This window comes from Delphinus delphis, chromosome 12, assembly GCF_949987515.2.
Source record: "Delphinus delphis chromosome 12, mDelDel1.2, whole genome shotgun sequence".
NCBI classification, from domain to species: domain Eukaryota; kingdom Metazoa; phylum Chordata; class Mammalia; order Artiodactyla; family Delphinidae; genus Delphinus; species Delphinus delphis.
Window position 1 is genome coordinate 7,013,472 of NC_082694.2, and position 13,353 is coordinate 7,026,824.

At 44.2% G+C, this 13,353-nt stretch overlaps 1 non-coding gene across 1 annotated transcript; it reads right to left on the bottom strand.

Annotated features, from left to right (window-relative positions):
• Positions 1-8,363: 8,363 nt before the first annotated feature.
• TRNAG-CCC (transfer RNA glycine (anticodon CCC)) lies at positions 8,364-8,436 on the bottom strand. The gene has a single exon. It is a non-coding gene; the product is annotated as a tRNA-Gly (tRNA).
• Between the last annotated feature and the right edge of the window lie 4,917 nt (positions 8,437-13,353).

A 13,353-nucleotide genomic window follows, 5' to 3' on the forward strand; every position in this document is an offset into this window, starting at 1 on the left:
GGGCGAGCAACGTCCGCCCCCAGAGGCACCCCGAGGGTTGTACCAGGCAAAGAAGGTCCCAAGAAATTTGGGTGACGTTATTGTCTGGAAAAATGCATCTTATAATCTGAAAAGTTGCGGGCTTCCCTAGTGACACAGTGGTTAGGAATCTGCCTGCCAAGGCAGGGGACATGGGTTCGCGCCCTGGTCCGAGAAGATACCTTATGCTGTGGATCAGCTAAGCCCACGTGCCACAACCACTGAGCCTGCGCTCTAGAGCCCGCGAGCCACAACTATTGAGCCCAAGCGCGACAACGAAGACCCAATGCAGCAAAAAAAAAAAAAAAAATCTGAAAAGTTTTCTTAATATAACACACCTGGCTGTTCATGGTGAAACCTTTTTAAGTGCTAATAGCTATGAAGATCACACATTTCTCATTACCAAAGTTAATTTCCAGTCTTACACTCCTATTTGAGGAAATGGAATCATACGCACACGAGCTTTTGTACACGGTTACTTTAACAAGATTTTCGTAAAATGTTTCCAATAAACATTCGTTTACAAAATTGTTGTACAACTTTTTACCAAAGCCTGCCCAAGGGTGCTGATTCTGGGCCTTAGCTGTGCATTGGAAGTTCCCCAAGAGCCTTCAAAAATGCTAGTGCCTGGTCCTGGTGGCCAGGTATTAACAAACAGAAAGCAAAAACACCTGCCCAGGTGCCTAGTGTGTACTCTGGGTTGGGAATCACCGAGGGGTGTGTTCCAGACTTCCCCAGTTCCTCCCTTAGACCTACAAAACCCTACAGGGATTCCACCAGCGATTCCCAGCAGGCAAGTTTGGGAGATACAGTCTGCGCTAACTCATGCTAGTAGCTCGAGAATTATCTAGTTGCGCGCCACCTTAATTCTAAAGTATAATTGAAGGAAGAGAAACTGCTGGGTCAAGGGGCATGCATATTCTGAAGGCTTCTTCACTCGACTATTAGATATCCCTGTAGAAGGGTCCTGCCAGTTAACTAACAGCAGCAGATATAACTTGGTAACGCTTGGACTCCTGGGAAACTGATTCGAATTATCTTGAAAGTACTCTCATTTTATTTATTTACTATAGTAAATAAACTTTATTGTGTTTGGGATGTCTGTTACAGCAATGAGCTTACCCGCATAGGTTTTGCTGTGGTTTTTTTTTAAGTTGTTTCAAAATATGTGAACATTATGTGCCCCACCACCCCAAAAAACTAAATATTTTTCTTTCTGTAAGAGCATTTTCAAAATTAGGTTGGTGTTAAAAAGAAAACCAGAGGCCCCAGATGGAGTCACTTATGCTAGGTCACACTACTAATCTAACTGAAGCTTCACCCTCCCCCAGAAATGTAGTCTTAACCAGGAATTTTCTGGTCAGCACCAATGAGCTAATCGGTCACCATGCCCCAAAGGAAAATGAAGTAACCTGTCACAAAGACTTCTTCCATCCCCCATAAGTAGGATACCTATGCCTGAAATAAATCTTCCTTGCTTAGACTTCTTTGTCTTGCCTTTGAAAACCTTTTCTTTTCTGTAGCCCTTGGGAGCTCCTCTCTACTTGCTAGATGGGATGCTGCCCGACTCATGAACTGCTCAATAAAACCAATTAAATCTTTAAAATTTACACAGTTGACTTTTCGTTATTTAACAATGGTAATACAGGGTTTCCTACGTGTTCCCCGAAAACAACTCTCAGGCCCTGGTAACAAATAACCACAAACAGAAATCTGTCCTCTCACAGTTCTGGAGGCTAAAAGTCCAAAATAAGAGTGTCAGCAGAGCCAGGCTCCCTCTGAAGGCTCTGGGGAAGAATCCTTCCTTGTCTCCTCCTAGCTTCCCGTGATGCCCAGCGGTCTCTGGCGTCCCTTGGCTTATGCTGCACCATTCCTATCTCTGCCTCTGCAGTCATGTGGCCTTCTTTCCCGTGTGTCTGTGCTTCATGTGGCTTTCTTATGGGGACACCAGTCATTGGGTTTAGGGCCCACCCTAATCTAGTATGTCCTCATCTTAACTAACTGCATCTGCAAAAACCCCATTTCCAAATAAGGTCACATTCTGAGATGGACATGAGTTTTGAGGAGACACCATTCCACCAGTAGAGACCCAAAGCTCTCCCGGGCATGTATCCAGTCATACATACCGTCCAAGGCCGACCATGACGTCAAAAAGTGGGCGGTGCCCAATTTCTGGAAATCCCCACCCCTTCCCCAAAATAGCTGGAATACTCCTCCCACTCATTAGCCTATGAAATTACCCACCCCTATAAAAACCGACACCCCCCCCCAGGCGGGGGTGGGGCTGCTCTTGCCTTCTGAGATGGCCCACAGATCTGTAGAGTGTGTTCCTCTCTAAATTAATCCACTTCTTACCTATCACTTTGTGTCTCACTGAATTCTTTCTACATGAGACATCAAGAACCTGACCTTCATTAAGTCCTGAGACCACGTGTGTGAGCTCAGTTAAAAGAACGTGGGTTCAAGTCCCAATCTGGGTTGCACAGTTTCAGCTGGACTGCCAGGAAGCCCTCGTAATCTCTTCTTAAAAAGACACCAATCATAGTGGATTAGGGCCCACCCTAATGACCTCACTTGAACTCAATTACTTCTTTAAAGACCCTATACAAATACAGTCACTTTCTAACTGGGGGTTACAACTCAACATAGGAATTTGGGGGGCAGGGAGGCAGAGGCAGGGGACAACACCACAACCTGTGACAAAGAGGGAGCAGTAACTTTGGCATGAAGCAAGGAAATGTTTCATTGTCTCTTTGTTGGCTGCAAGAATCCCAGGAAGCTCAAAACAAAAGGAAGAAAACTGAATAGGTGGCTCTCACCAAAGTTACGCACAGGGAGGAGAGAAGCAGAGACTGGAGTGATGTTGCCACAAGTTGAGAACATCTGGAGCCACCAGAAGCTGGAAGAGGCAAGGAAGCATCCTGGAGCCTGACCCTGCCAAAGCCTTTGTCAGCAGATAAGGCAGGGGGTCCCTGGAGAAAGAGAACCAGGCATGGCTTTCTTGACATAAGAAAAGCCATTTTGGTCTAAGCCACTTGGTGATCCTTATAGGCCTGGCCACAATGCTTGCCCTTTATAAGATGTTTGTAACAGGTCTCAATAATCAATGATCTTAAGGGAAGAGAGGGAACACAGGGACAGAGGGAAAGCAGTCAAGAAACAATAGTTCAGCGATAAAACTGAGTCCTAGTTCCTCCTCAAGGAATATACGTAACAATCTGATACAGTCTCTGAGTTCTGCAGGAACTAAGCCCCCCTCCATCCCCTGGTGGAGGATGGAAGGATGACGTTGACCCTCTTGACTTCAACCAACTAAAGCCTGGACTCCGTCGACCTTTGCCCTAATTCTATGCTGAGTTCTCCTCTGCTCAAGCCCCTTCATGAATATGCATATGCCTTAGCTTAAAACGTCCCCAATTTTGCTGTTAGGGGAGACACTGCTTGGGGAAAGGTCCCCAGTGTTCTCCTTACTTGTTGCAAGTAATAAATGCTTCCTTCTCCCCATCTTCGGCTCGGTTGTAGCTTTTGGCTCAACACCTACAAAGCGGTGAACCCAGTTTTCGGGTAATATCTTCGTTTCAAACATCTAGCTTCCAAAACTGGGGAAATAAATTTCTGGGTTCTTTTACGCCACCCAGTTTGTGGTACAATTAATACAATAGTCTATCGTGTGACTATATCATACAAGAATTTCTTTACCGATTCTATTGTTGGTGGGCATGTAGGTAGTTTCCAGTTTGGGAAACTATAACGATAGGGAGCGCTCCCGGGCGAGGTTCACTGGTCCGAGAGAAAGGGGCCAGAGAAGTCGCACCCGGTCGAGGGTTGGTCAAGATTTTATAGGGGAAGAAGGGAAAGGGGTGTGGTGAATCTGGGAGGGCGCAGGGTATTCCTTATTTGGTGGTCTTTTCGGGTATCCCGGGGGACCGTTAGTCCCGCCTTTCGGCTGGGCTGGGTTCAAAGTCCCCAGGTCAGTTCCTGGAACTGGGTGGTCCGGAATGTCTCCAGGGCAGTTTCTGGAACTGGGTGGTCCGGAGAATTTCGTTCTGATGCAACCTGTGAATCTGATTGTGTTCCCCTGCCTCGGGCCAGTTGGCCTTACGCTGACCTTTCTTGACTGCACACCCAGGAGTAGAATTCCTCGGTCACAGTCTACGTGCACGTTCAGTTTCAGTGAATTCTGCCAAACAGTTTTCCAAAGTGGATTGTACCAGCTTGTGTCTCCCTCAGCTGTCTATGACATGGCCGCCAAGTGTGATACGGCAACTTATAATGAGAAATATTTATTTGGTCTTTGTCCTCATTCCTGGCACAGAGCTCCTAAAACCCTTGGAATACAACCACACCCGCGTTTATGTTAATGAGCTGACTTTTGGAAAGCCCGGAAAGGTGGGGTTTGTTGCCAAGGGAACTTACCAGGTGATTGGAGGGTTGGAACGTTCAGCCCCCACCCCAAGCTCAGGGGAGGGGAGAGGGACTGGAGGTTGAATTACCACCAAATGGCCAATGATTTAATCAATGATGCCTACGTAATGAAGCCACCATAAAAACCCAAAAGCACAGATCTCAGAGAGCTTCCACGTTGGTGCAACGCGGGAAGGTGCTGGAAGTATAGCACCCCTGCAGAGAGCACAGGAGCTCCGTGCCCCTTCCTTCATCCTATGTCCTAAGCACCTCTTCCATCTGGCTGTTCATTTGTGTCCTTTGAAATATCCTTCGTAATAAATCAGAAGTAGTAAGTAAACTGCTTTCCTGAGTTGTGTGAGCCATCCTAGCAAATTACTGAACCAAAAAACGGGGTCATAGGAACCTCTGATTTACAGCCAGTTGGTCAAAAGCTTGGGTGACAACCAAGACCTGCATTTAATGTGTGTAGTTTGGGGAGGCGGGGGTGGGGAACAGTCCCATGGGACTGAGCCCTTAACCAGTGGGGTTTGATGCTAACTCCAGGTAGAGAGTGTCAGAACTGATTTAAATTGTAGGACACCCAGGTGGTGTCTGCCAGGGAGCTGGAGAATTGCTTGGTGAGGAGAAAAGCTCCCCATTTGGAGTACAGGAGAATTCAGTGAATGAGATTTTCCTTACACCAACAATCAATATTTTCCTTCTTTTTTCTAGCCCTTCCCGTGGGAGTGTGGTGGTATCACATCGTTCTCTTAATTCTCACTTCCCTGATGACTAAGGAAGTTCAGCACTTCTTCCTTTGCTATTGGACATTTGGTGTTCTCTGTTGTAGTGTTCCCATTAAAGCCTCTGGCCCATTTTTGCATTCAGTTGCCTGACTTTTTCATATTGATTTGTAGGAGCTCTTTGTATATTTGGTATATGAGTCCCCTGTCAGATACAAGTATTACGAATATTTTCTCCCACTCTGTGATTGCTTTTTACTTATAAGCGTTTCCTATGACTAAGTTCCTGAATTCTTGTTGCCAAATCTGTGGTACCAACACACACAGGACTTTATAAGATATTTGTAACATGGTATAAAACCCAGCTACTTCAGGGGGACTAGGCCCACCTCAGTCCCGAGTGTGGTCCAAGCAATGCTGAGCACGTCTAGCTGCTGACTTCTGCAGCTACACACCTTAAAGTCAGGGGAGAGGAGGTCAAGGTGGCCGCATATGTTGGCTGTAACCTTCTCTCACTGCAATCCAGCTGACCTTCCGTGAAGCCCGTTGCAGTAACTTACACGAGCTGAACCATAAACCCTAATGCCTTAGTTCCAATCTTCCCTTTCTGGGTCCAAATGGATCTCTTAGGTTGACAAGGAAGACACCCAACTCTGTTGAGAGCCATTGCCTTCTCTAAGCAGAGATGGTGTGCCGGGTCCTGATAAGGGACCCTGACTTGAGTTTGCCAGGTTCCCCCAGGCTTGGCTCTGGACTAAAGTTCCCTGTAGCAGTGGTCAGTCATCCCCCGCTGGCTGCAGATTCCTGGCAGGTCAGAGCTTATTACAGTTCCCTGGACTAGAGCTATCAGTATGTCCTGTGATGAGGGTGGGGCGTCTTACAGCACTGAACACAGGAAGGTAAGACAGTAGCATCTTTAACCAAAACTTTTCAATTGTTTATATGCAAAGAATGTCAGTATTTCAGAGATGTCTGTATTACGTGGATGAGGTGGCTTTAGGAATCAATTTTCACTCATGAGGTTAGCTGATTCATATCACTAATGATACAACAAGGGTCCCAAATCAGTTGATTTAATTCAAACAACAGGTCAGTCCTGAAGATGAAGCTCCCAGCTGGTTGTTGCCCTTGATGGTCTCAACATGTCAGTGGCATGTACATCCATGCCAGTCACTTGTCCTCACTTGTCCTCTCTGATCTGAGCTTTTCTTAAAATTGAGGTAAAACTGTTGTGTAACATTAGTTTCAGGTGTACAACATAAAAACTTGATCTTTGTATACACTACAAGTGATCCCCACAGTAAGCCTAGTAACCATCCGTCATCATATAATTAACCCCCTTCACCTGTTTCATTCAATCCCCCAACCCCCTTCCCCTCTGATAACCACCAGTCTGTTCCCTGCATTTGAGTTTTGTTTTGTTTTTTAAATTTCCATATAAATAAAATCATATGGTATTTGTCTGACTTATTTCACTTAGCACACACCTTCAAGGTTCATCCATGGTGTCACAATGGCAAGACTTCCTTTGTTATGGCTGAGTAGTATTCTATTGCATATATAAAAATATATATATATATATAATATAATATATATATATTATACAATGTATAACATATACATTAGATCTTCTTTATCCATTAATCTGTCAATGGACATTTAGGTAGTTTCCATACCTTGACTATTGTAAATAATACTGCAATGAACACGGCTGGGGGTGGGTGGTGCATCTTTTCAAATTAGTGTTTTCATTTCAAATTAGTGTTTTGATTTTCTACGGATAAATACCCAGAAGTAGAATAGCTGGATCATATGGTAGTTCTATTTTTAATTTTTTGAGGGACCTCTGTACTGTTTCCCATAGTGGCTGCACCAATTTACATTCCCACCAACAGTTTACAAGAGTTCCCTTTTCTTCACATCCTTGCCAACACTTGTTATTTCTTGTCTTTTTTGATGATAGCCATTCTAACAGGTGTGCGGTGATATCTCATTATGGTTTTGATTTGCATTTTCCTGATAACTAGTGATGTTAAACACCTTCTCATGCGCCTGTCAGCCATCTGTATGTCTTCTTTGGAAAAATGTCTTTTTAGATCTTCTGCCCACTCTTTTTTTTTTTTTTTTAAAAATGAAAGCTTCTTTCTTTCTTTCTTTCTTTCTTTATTTTTGGCTGTGTTGGGTCTTTGTTTCTGTGCAAGGGCTTTCTCTAGTTGCGGTGAGCGGGGGCCACTCTTCATCGTGGTGTGAGGGCCTCTCACTATTGTGGCCTCTCTTGTTGCGGAGCACAAGCTCCAGACGCGCAGGTCAGTAGTTGTGGCTCACGGGCCTAGTTACTCCATGGCATGTGGGATCTTCCCAGACCAGGGCTCGAACCTGTGTCCCCGGCATTGGCAGGCAGATTCTCAGCCACTGAGCCACCAGGGAAGCCCCTTCTGCCCACTCTTAATCATTTTCATTTGTTTCTTTGTTTGTTTTGCTATTGAGTTGAGTTCTTTATATATTTTGGATATTATATTAACCCTTTATCAGATATGTGATATGCAAATATTTTCTCCCATTCTGTAGGTTGCCTGTTCATTTTGTTGATGGTTTCCTTTGCTGTGCAGAAGCTTTTTAGTTTGATGTAGTCCCACTTGTTTGTTTCTGCTTTTGTTGCCTTTGCTTTTGGTGCCAGATCCAAAAATTCAATGCCAAGACCAATGTCAAGGAGCTTACTGCCTATATTTTCTTCTAGGAGTTTTATGGTTTCAGGTCTTATGTTCAAGGCTTTAATCTATTTTGAGTTAATTTGTGTGTATAGTGTAAGATAGTGGTCTAGTTTCTTCTTTCACACGGCTGTCCAGTTTTCCCAACACCATTTATTGAAGAGACTGTCCTTTCCCTACTGTATATTCTTGGCTCCTTTGTCATAAATTAATTGACCATATATATGTGGGTTTATTTCTGGACTCTCTATTCTGTTCCATTTATCTAGGTGTCTGTTTTTATGCCAACACCACACTCTTTTGATTAGTATAGCTTTGTAGCATAGTTTGAAATCAGGGTGTGTGATACCTCCAGCTTTATCTTTTTAGATCTAAGCTTTTTTTTTTTTTTTTTTTTTAAATTTTGGCTGCGCTGGGTCTTAGTTGCAGCATTCAGGATCTTCATTGCCGTGTGTGGGATCTTAGTTGTGGCATGTGGGATCTTTTATTTGCGGCATGCAGGATCTAGTTCCCTGACTAGGAATCGAACCCAGGCTCCCTGCATTGGGAGTGCAGAGTCTTAACCACTGGACCACCAGGGAAATCCCATATATTTGAGCTTTTTTTTTTTTTTTTTTTTTTGTGGTACGTGGGCCTCTCACTGTTGTGGCCTCTCCCGTTGCAGAGCACAGACTCCAGACGCACAGGCTCAGCGGCCATGGCTCATGGGCCTAGGCGCTCCGCGGCATGTGGGATCTTCCCGGGCCGAGGCACGAACCTGTGTCCCCTGCATCGGCAGGCGGACTCTCAGCCACTGCGCCACCAGGGAAGCCCTGAGCTTTTTTGATTCTCTCACTTTTACTTCTTCAGGGATCAGCCTCTCCGAGGTAGCTAACAAAAATCCAGAGGAGGCACAGATCAAAGCACACACAGGCCTCCTGGCCACTGCTGGACGCAGCATGGGTGCAACATTTTGCCTCTAGTCATGTTGATCACAGTGGGCAGCATGATGCCAAGATAAGTTTAGATCACACATACCAAACTAAGTACATCTCGGACATAACAGGGCTCATTAGCTTCTCCTATGAACACTGAGTTGGCTTCGGCAGAAAGCAAGTTACACATTTACTATTCAGACTGTAATTTAGGAAACCCTCTTATCTTAATCTCTAAATGGCTATGGGGGAGCTATACAGACAAGTACACCTTTTGGAGAAGTAATTTGGTAACATGCATTAAGAGTCTGAAAAACATTAATATCCTTTCTGTAAATAATTCCACTTCTGAAAGTCTATCTTAAAGAAATCAGAATCAGGAAAACCTTTTTGGGCAAGATAGTCAGTAGCATTTATTTTCATCAGGAACACCTAAGTGTTCAGCAGTAAGGGAATAGCTAGGAAATCTACTGCATCTCTACCAGCAGAAATATTATATCAGTCATTGTAAATGTTGTTTACCAACCATTTAAAATTACAGTTGACCCTTGAACAACGTAGGTGAGGGGCGTCAGCCCCCCACACAGTTGAAAATCCAGGCACTGGGGACTTCCCTGGTGGCACAGTGGATAAGGCTCCATGCTCCCAATGCAGGGGAGCCGGGTTCGATCCTTGGTCAGGGAACTAGATCCCACATGCATGCCACTACTAAGAGTTCGCATGCTGCAACTAAGGAGCCCAACTGCTGCAACTAAGGAGCCCATGAGCCGCAACTAAGGAGCCTGCCTGACACAACTAAGAGCCGGTGCAACCAAATAAATAAATAAATATTAAAAAAAAAATCCAGGCACTGCTATCTCTGCCTCAAAAACAAAGGAATTGATAAATGACTCACCCAAGGGCAGGAAGCTGAAACATTTGGGTAGAATCAGGACTCAGATCCTAGTTCTTTTGATTTCACCTACTATGATCTCTAATCAAACACAAACTTTAAAAGAAAAAAAAAGCACTTTTTCTCGCACTGTGTAGATCTATAAAATGAAAATATAGGTACTATAGTTATTAAAAAAACACTCACATGGAAGCAGATCAGTGCAGTTCAAACCCATGTTGTTGTTCAAGGGTCAACTGTATATGGTAAGTCCATACATGGAATACTTCTCAGCAATTAATAATGAATGGACTATTGATATATGTTACATTTTGGATGGATCTCAAGGAAACTACACTGGGTGAAAAGAAAAAGCCAGTCTCAAAAGATCACATACTTCTGATTCCATTTATATAACATTTTTGAAAAGACAAAATTTTGGAGATGAAAAATAGATTAATGGTTTGCAGAGATTAGGGATGGGGGGGCAGAGAGGTGGGTATGACTCTAGAAGGGTGGCATGAGGAGCTTTGTGTGATGGTACAGTTCTGTATCTTAACTGTGATGGTGGCCACACACATGTGTACATGTGATAAAATTGCATAGAACTATACACATACATTGTAACATTGCTTGTTTCCCAATCTTGATTGTGTACTAGAGTTACCCAGGATGCTACCATTGAGGGAAATTAGGTGAAGAGTACATGGGAACTCTCCCTACATTGTTTTGCAATTTCCTGTGAATCTGCAGTTATTTCAAAATAAAAAGTTTAAAAAAATATAGCAACATTCCCTATGGCATAATGCTAAATGCAAAAAAAATGTGCTCTGTGTGTGTGTGTGTGTGTGTACACTTAAAGCTGTAAACATTGGTTGTCTTTAGATATTTACCTTTTTCTTTTTCCTTTCTTAATTTTTTTATTGAAGTATAGTTAATTTACAATGTTGTGTTAGTTTCAGGTGTACAGAAAAGTGATTTAGTTTTATACATATATATGTATACATATATTCTTTTTCAGATTTCCATTATAGGTTATTACATTATATTGAATATATTTCCCTGAGCTATATAGTAGGTCCTTGTTGTTTGTTTATTTTATATATAGGAGTGTGTATATGTTAATCCCAAACTCCTAATTTATCCCTTCCCCACTCTTTCCCCTCTGGTAGCCGTAAGTTTGTTTTCTACGTCTGCGAGTCTACTTCTGTTGTGTAAACAAGTTCATTTATATCATTTTTTTAGATTCCACATATAAGTGATATCGTACCATATTTGTCTTTGATGATCTCTAGGTTATTTTTTTCTTTTTACATCCATGTGACTTCTAAATAAAATATATTACTTTTAGGATGGAAAAAATTGTATTCAGAGGGCTTCCCTGGTGGCGCAGTGGTTAAGAATCCGCCTGCCAATGCAGGGGACATGGGTTCGAGCCCTGGTCCAGGAAGATCCCACATGCTGCGAAGCAACTAAGCCCGTGCACCACAACTACTGAACCTGCGCTCTAGAGCCCACATGCCACAACTACTGAAGCCCGCGCGCCTAGAGCCCGTGCTCCACAACAAGAGAAGCCATTGCAATGAGAAGCCCGCGCACCGCAACGGAAGAGTAGCCCCCGCTCACAGCCAACTAGAGAAAGCCCGCGCGCAGCAACGAAGACCCAACGCAGCCAAGGATAAATAAATAAATAAATAAATAAATAAATAAATTTTAAAAAATTGTACTGAGAGACAGGGAACATCCCTTGTAAGTGTAAGATTGGAATCTGTTCCATTTCCTCAGACGTCTGCCTATGAGTCCTTTCTGAAGTCGTCCCCATCCCCAGCTGAAAGGAGTGGCAGGTGTTTCTTCTCTTTTGCCTCCTGAGACTCCACCTGCCCCTTCCTGGGGTGACAGCAGCTTCGAGCCACGTTCCACATGGAACACTACGAAACACACAGCAAAACAGTACAAGTCTCCCCGTGGTGCCACCTATGAGTGCTTGCGGTTGGTTTATTTCTTATCCCTCCCAAGTGGCTCTTTCAGAAAAACCAGGAAAGACAAAAAAGACGGAGGCAGCTTCAGTGGAAACCTTTGATTTTCTGTCCATCAGATGAATCGTCACCGCCTGCGAGTATGTTAGCATCAGAAAGCCCTTTCCGTTTCTCCAACTCTCCCCAAAGCCCTTCTAGATGCCATGTAGTCACCAATCACTGGGATTTATTCTCCTCGATTCAGGGCATCCGAAGGACTTGACCAACTCAGCCAGAATAGGAGTGAACCAGGAAGGTAAGCAGAGCTTCAGAAGCAGGCTTACCTGGTCTGTGACTTGCGTGCAGCTCAGCAAACACCTCCCGAGCATGAGCTGGGGGGGACAACATGGATGAGACCCATCCCTGCCCCTGAGGAGCCTTCGGGCTGCACGAGGAGGAGCTTAGCATCCCATGCTTTGTAACTTTGGGCACATCTGGAGCCCTCTGGGCCTCAGGCTTCCCTTCTGGCAACAGGAGGTCCACAGGAAGGGAGCCATTCTCTTGGGCTATCCCTGCCTCAAATACCTAAAAGAGGAGAAAGAGTTGCGTGGTTTATTACTTCTTTAAATTAATCTTTCTTTTTGGATTTTTAAGCATAAAACGGGCCTTACTGTTCGCCTCCTTCAATAAAACTTTTATTTCAGACTTTAGATTATTTCAACACATCTGACATGAAATTAATTTCAAGCATTTCTAAATCCTTCCCATGAAAAAGTCCACACCTGTGAATGTAGTGACTTTGAACTCCCCTTTTGTTCACGCAGCAAGAAGTGATCCACCCGAAGAGAACCGGGGGTGCCTTTAGCTCACTAATGTCATGAAGAGAATTGAAAACAGCTCCCAACTGTAGATTGTGTAAGAACTCATGAGGGGAAACAAATGAAGAAGTAAGTGCTTATTGTTTTCATTTCCCCATTGAAGATAATTTTGGACTCTTTGACTGCCTCTGTCTTCATTTAACTGTGCTGGAACTCATTCAGCGAAACTAAAGGTAATTTGGTAAGAGCTACAGTGCATGTCCCTTGGTATTGGCAGGGTGGCAAATAGTGAGACAGGGTTTTCATGAACCGTTTCGGTTTATTGGGAAAGGAACAGAAGCAAAAGAGACTTGTGTCCAGGGCACATGGTGTCGCAGGTAAGAACACGGAGCCTGAAGTCAGCTGGCTGGGTCTGAGTCCTCACTCCAGTTACCAGCTTTGTGCACTGAGATTTGTGTCTCGGTTTCCTCTTCTGTAAGTGACAGGTCAAACAACACCAACTTCAGAAAGTTGTTGTAAACAAATTAATGACTATAAAGGCCCAGCACACAAAACCCTGGCTTTCGTGATATTCAAAATTATGTCCATCCAGACCCTGGGGTTTGTAGACTGCCCAGCACCTCCGTCTTCCAAACGCTGCCTCACTGTCAAGGGACTTCCAGATTTCCCTTTCACAGACCAGAAGTTCTGAAATTTATTGGTCTCAAGGACACTTTATACTCTTAAAAGTTATTCAGGGGCTTCCCTGGTGGCACAGTGGTTAAGAATACGTCTGCCAATGCAGGGGGCACGGGTTCCAGCCGTGGTCTGGGAAGATGCCACATGTCGTGGAGCAACTAAGCCCGTGCGCCACAACTACTGAGCCTGCGCTCTAGAGCACGCGTGCCACAACTACTGAAGCCCGCGCGCCTAGAGCCCGTGCTCCGCAACAAGAGAAGCC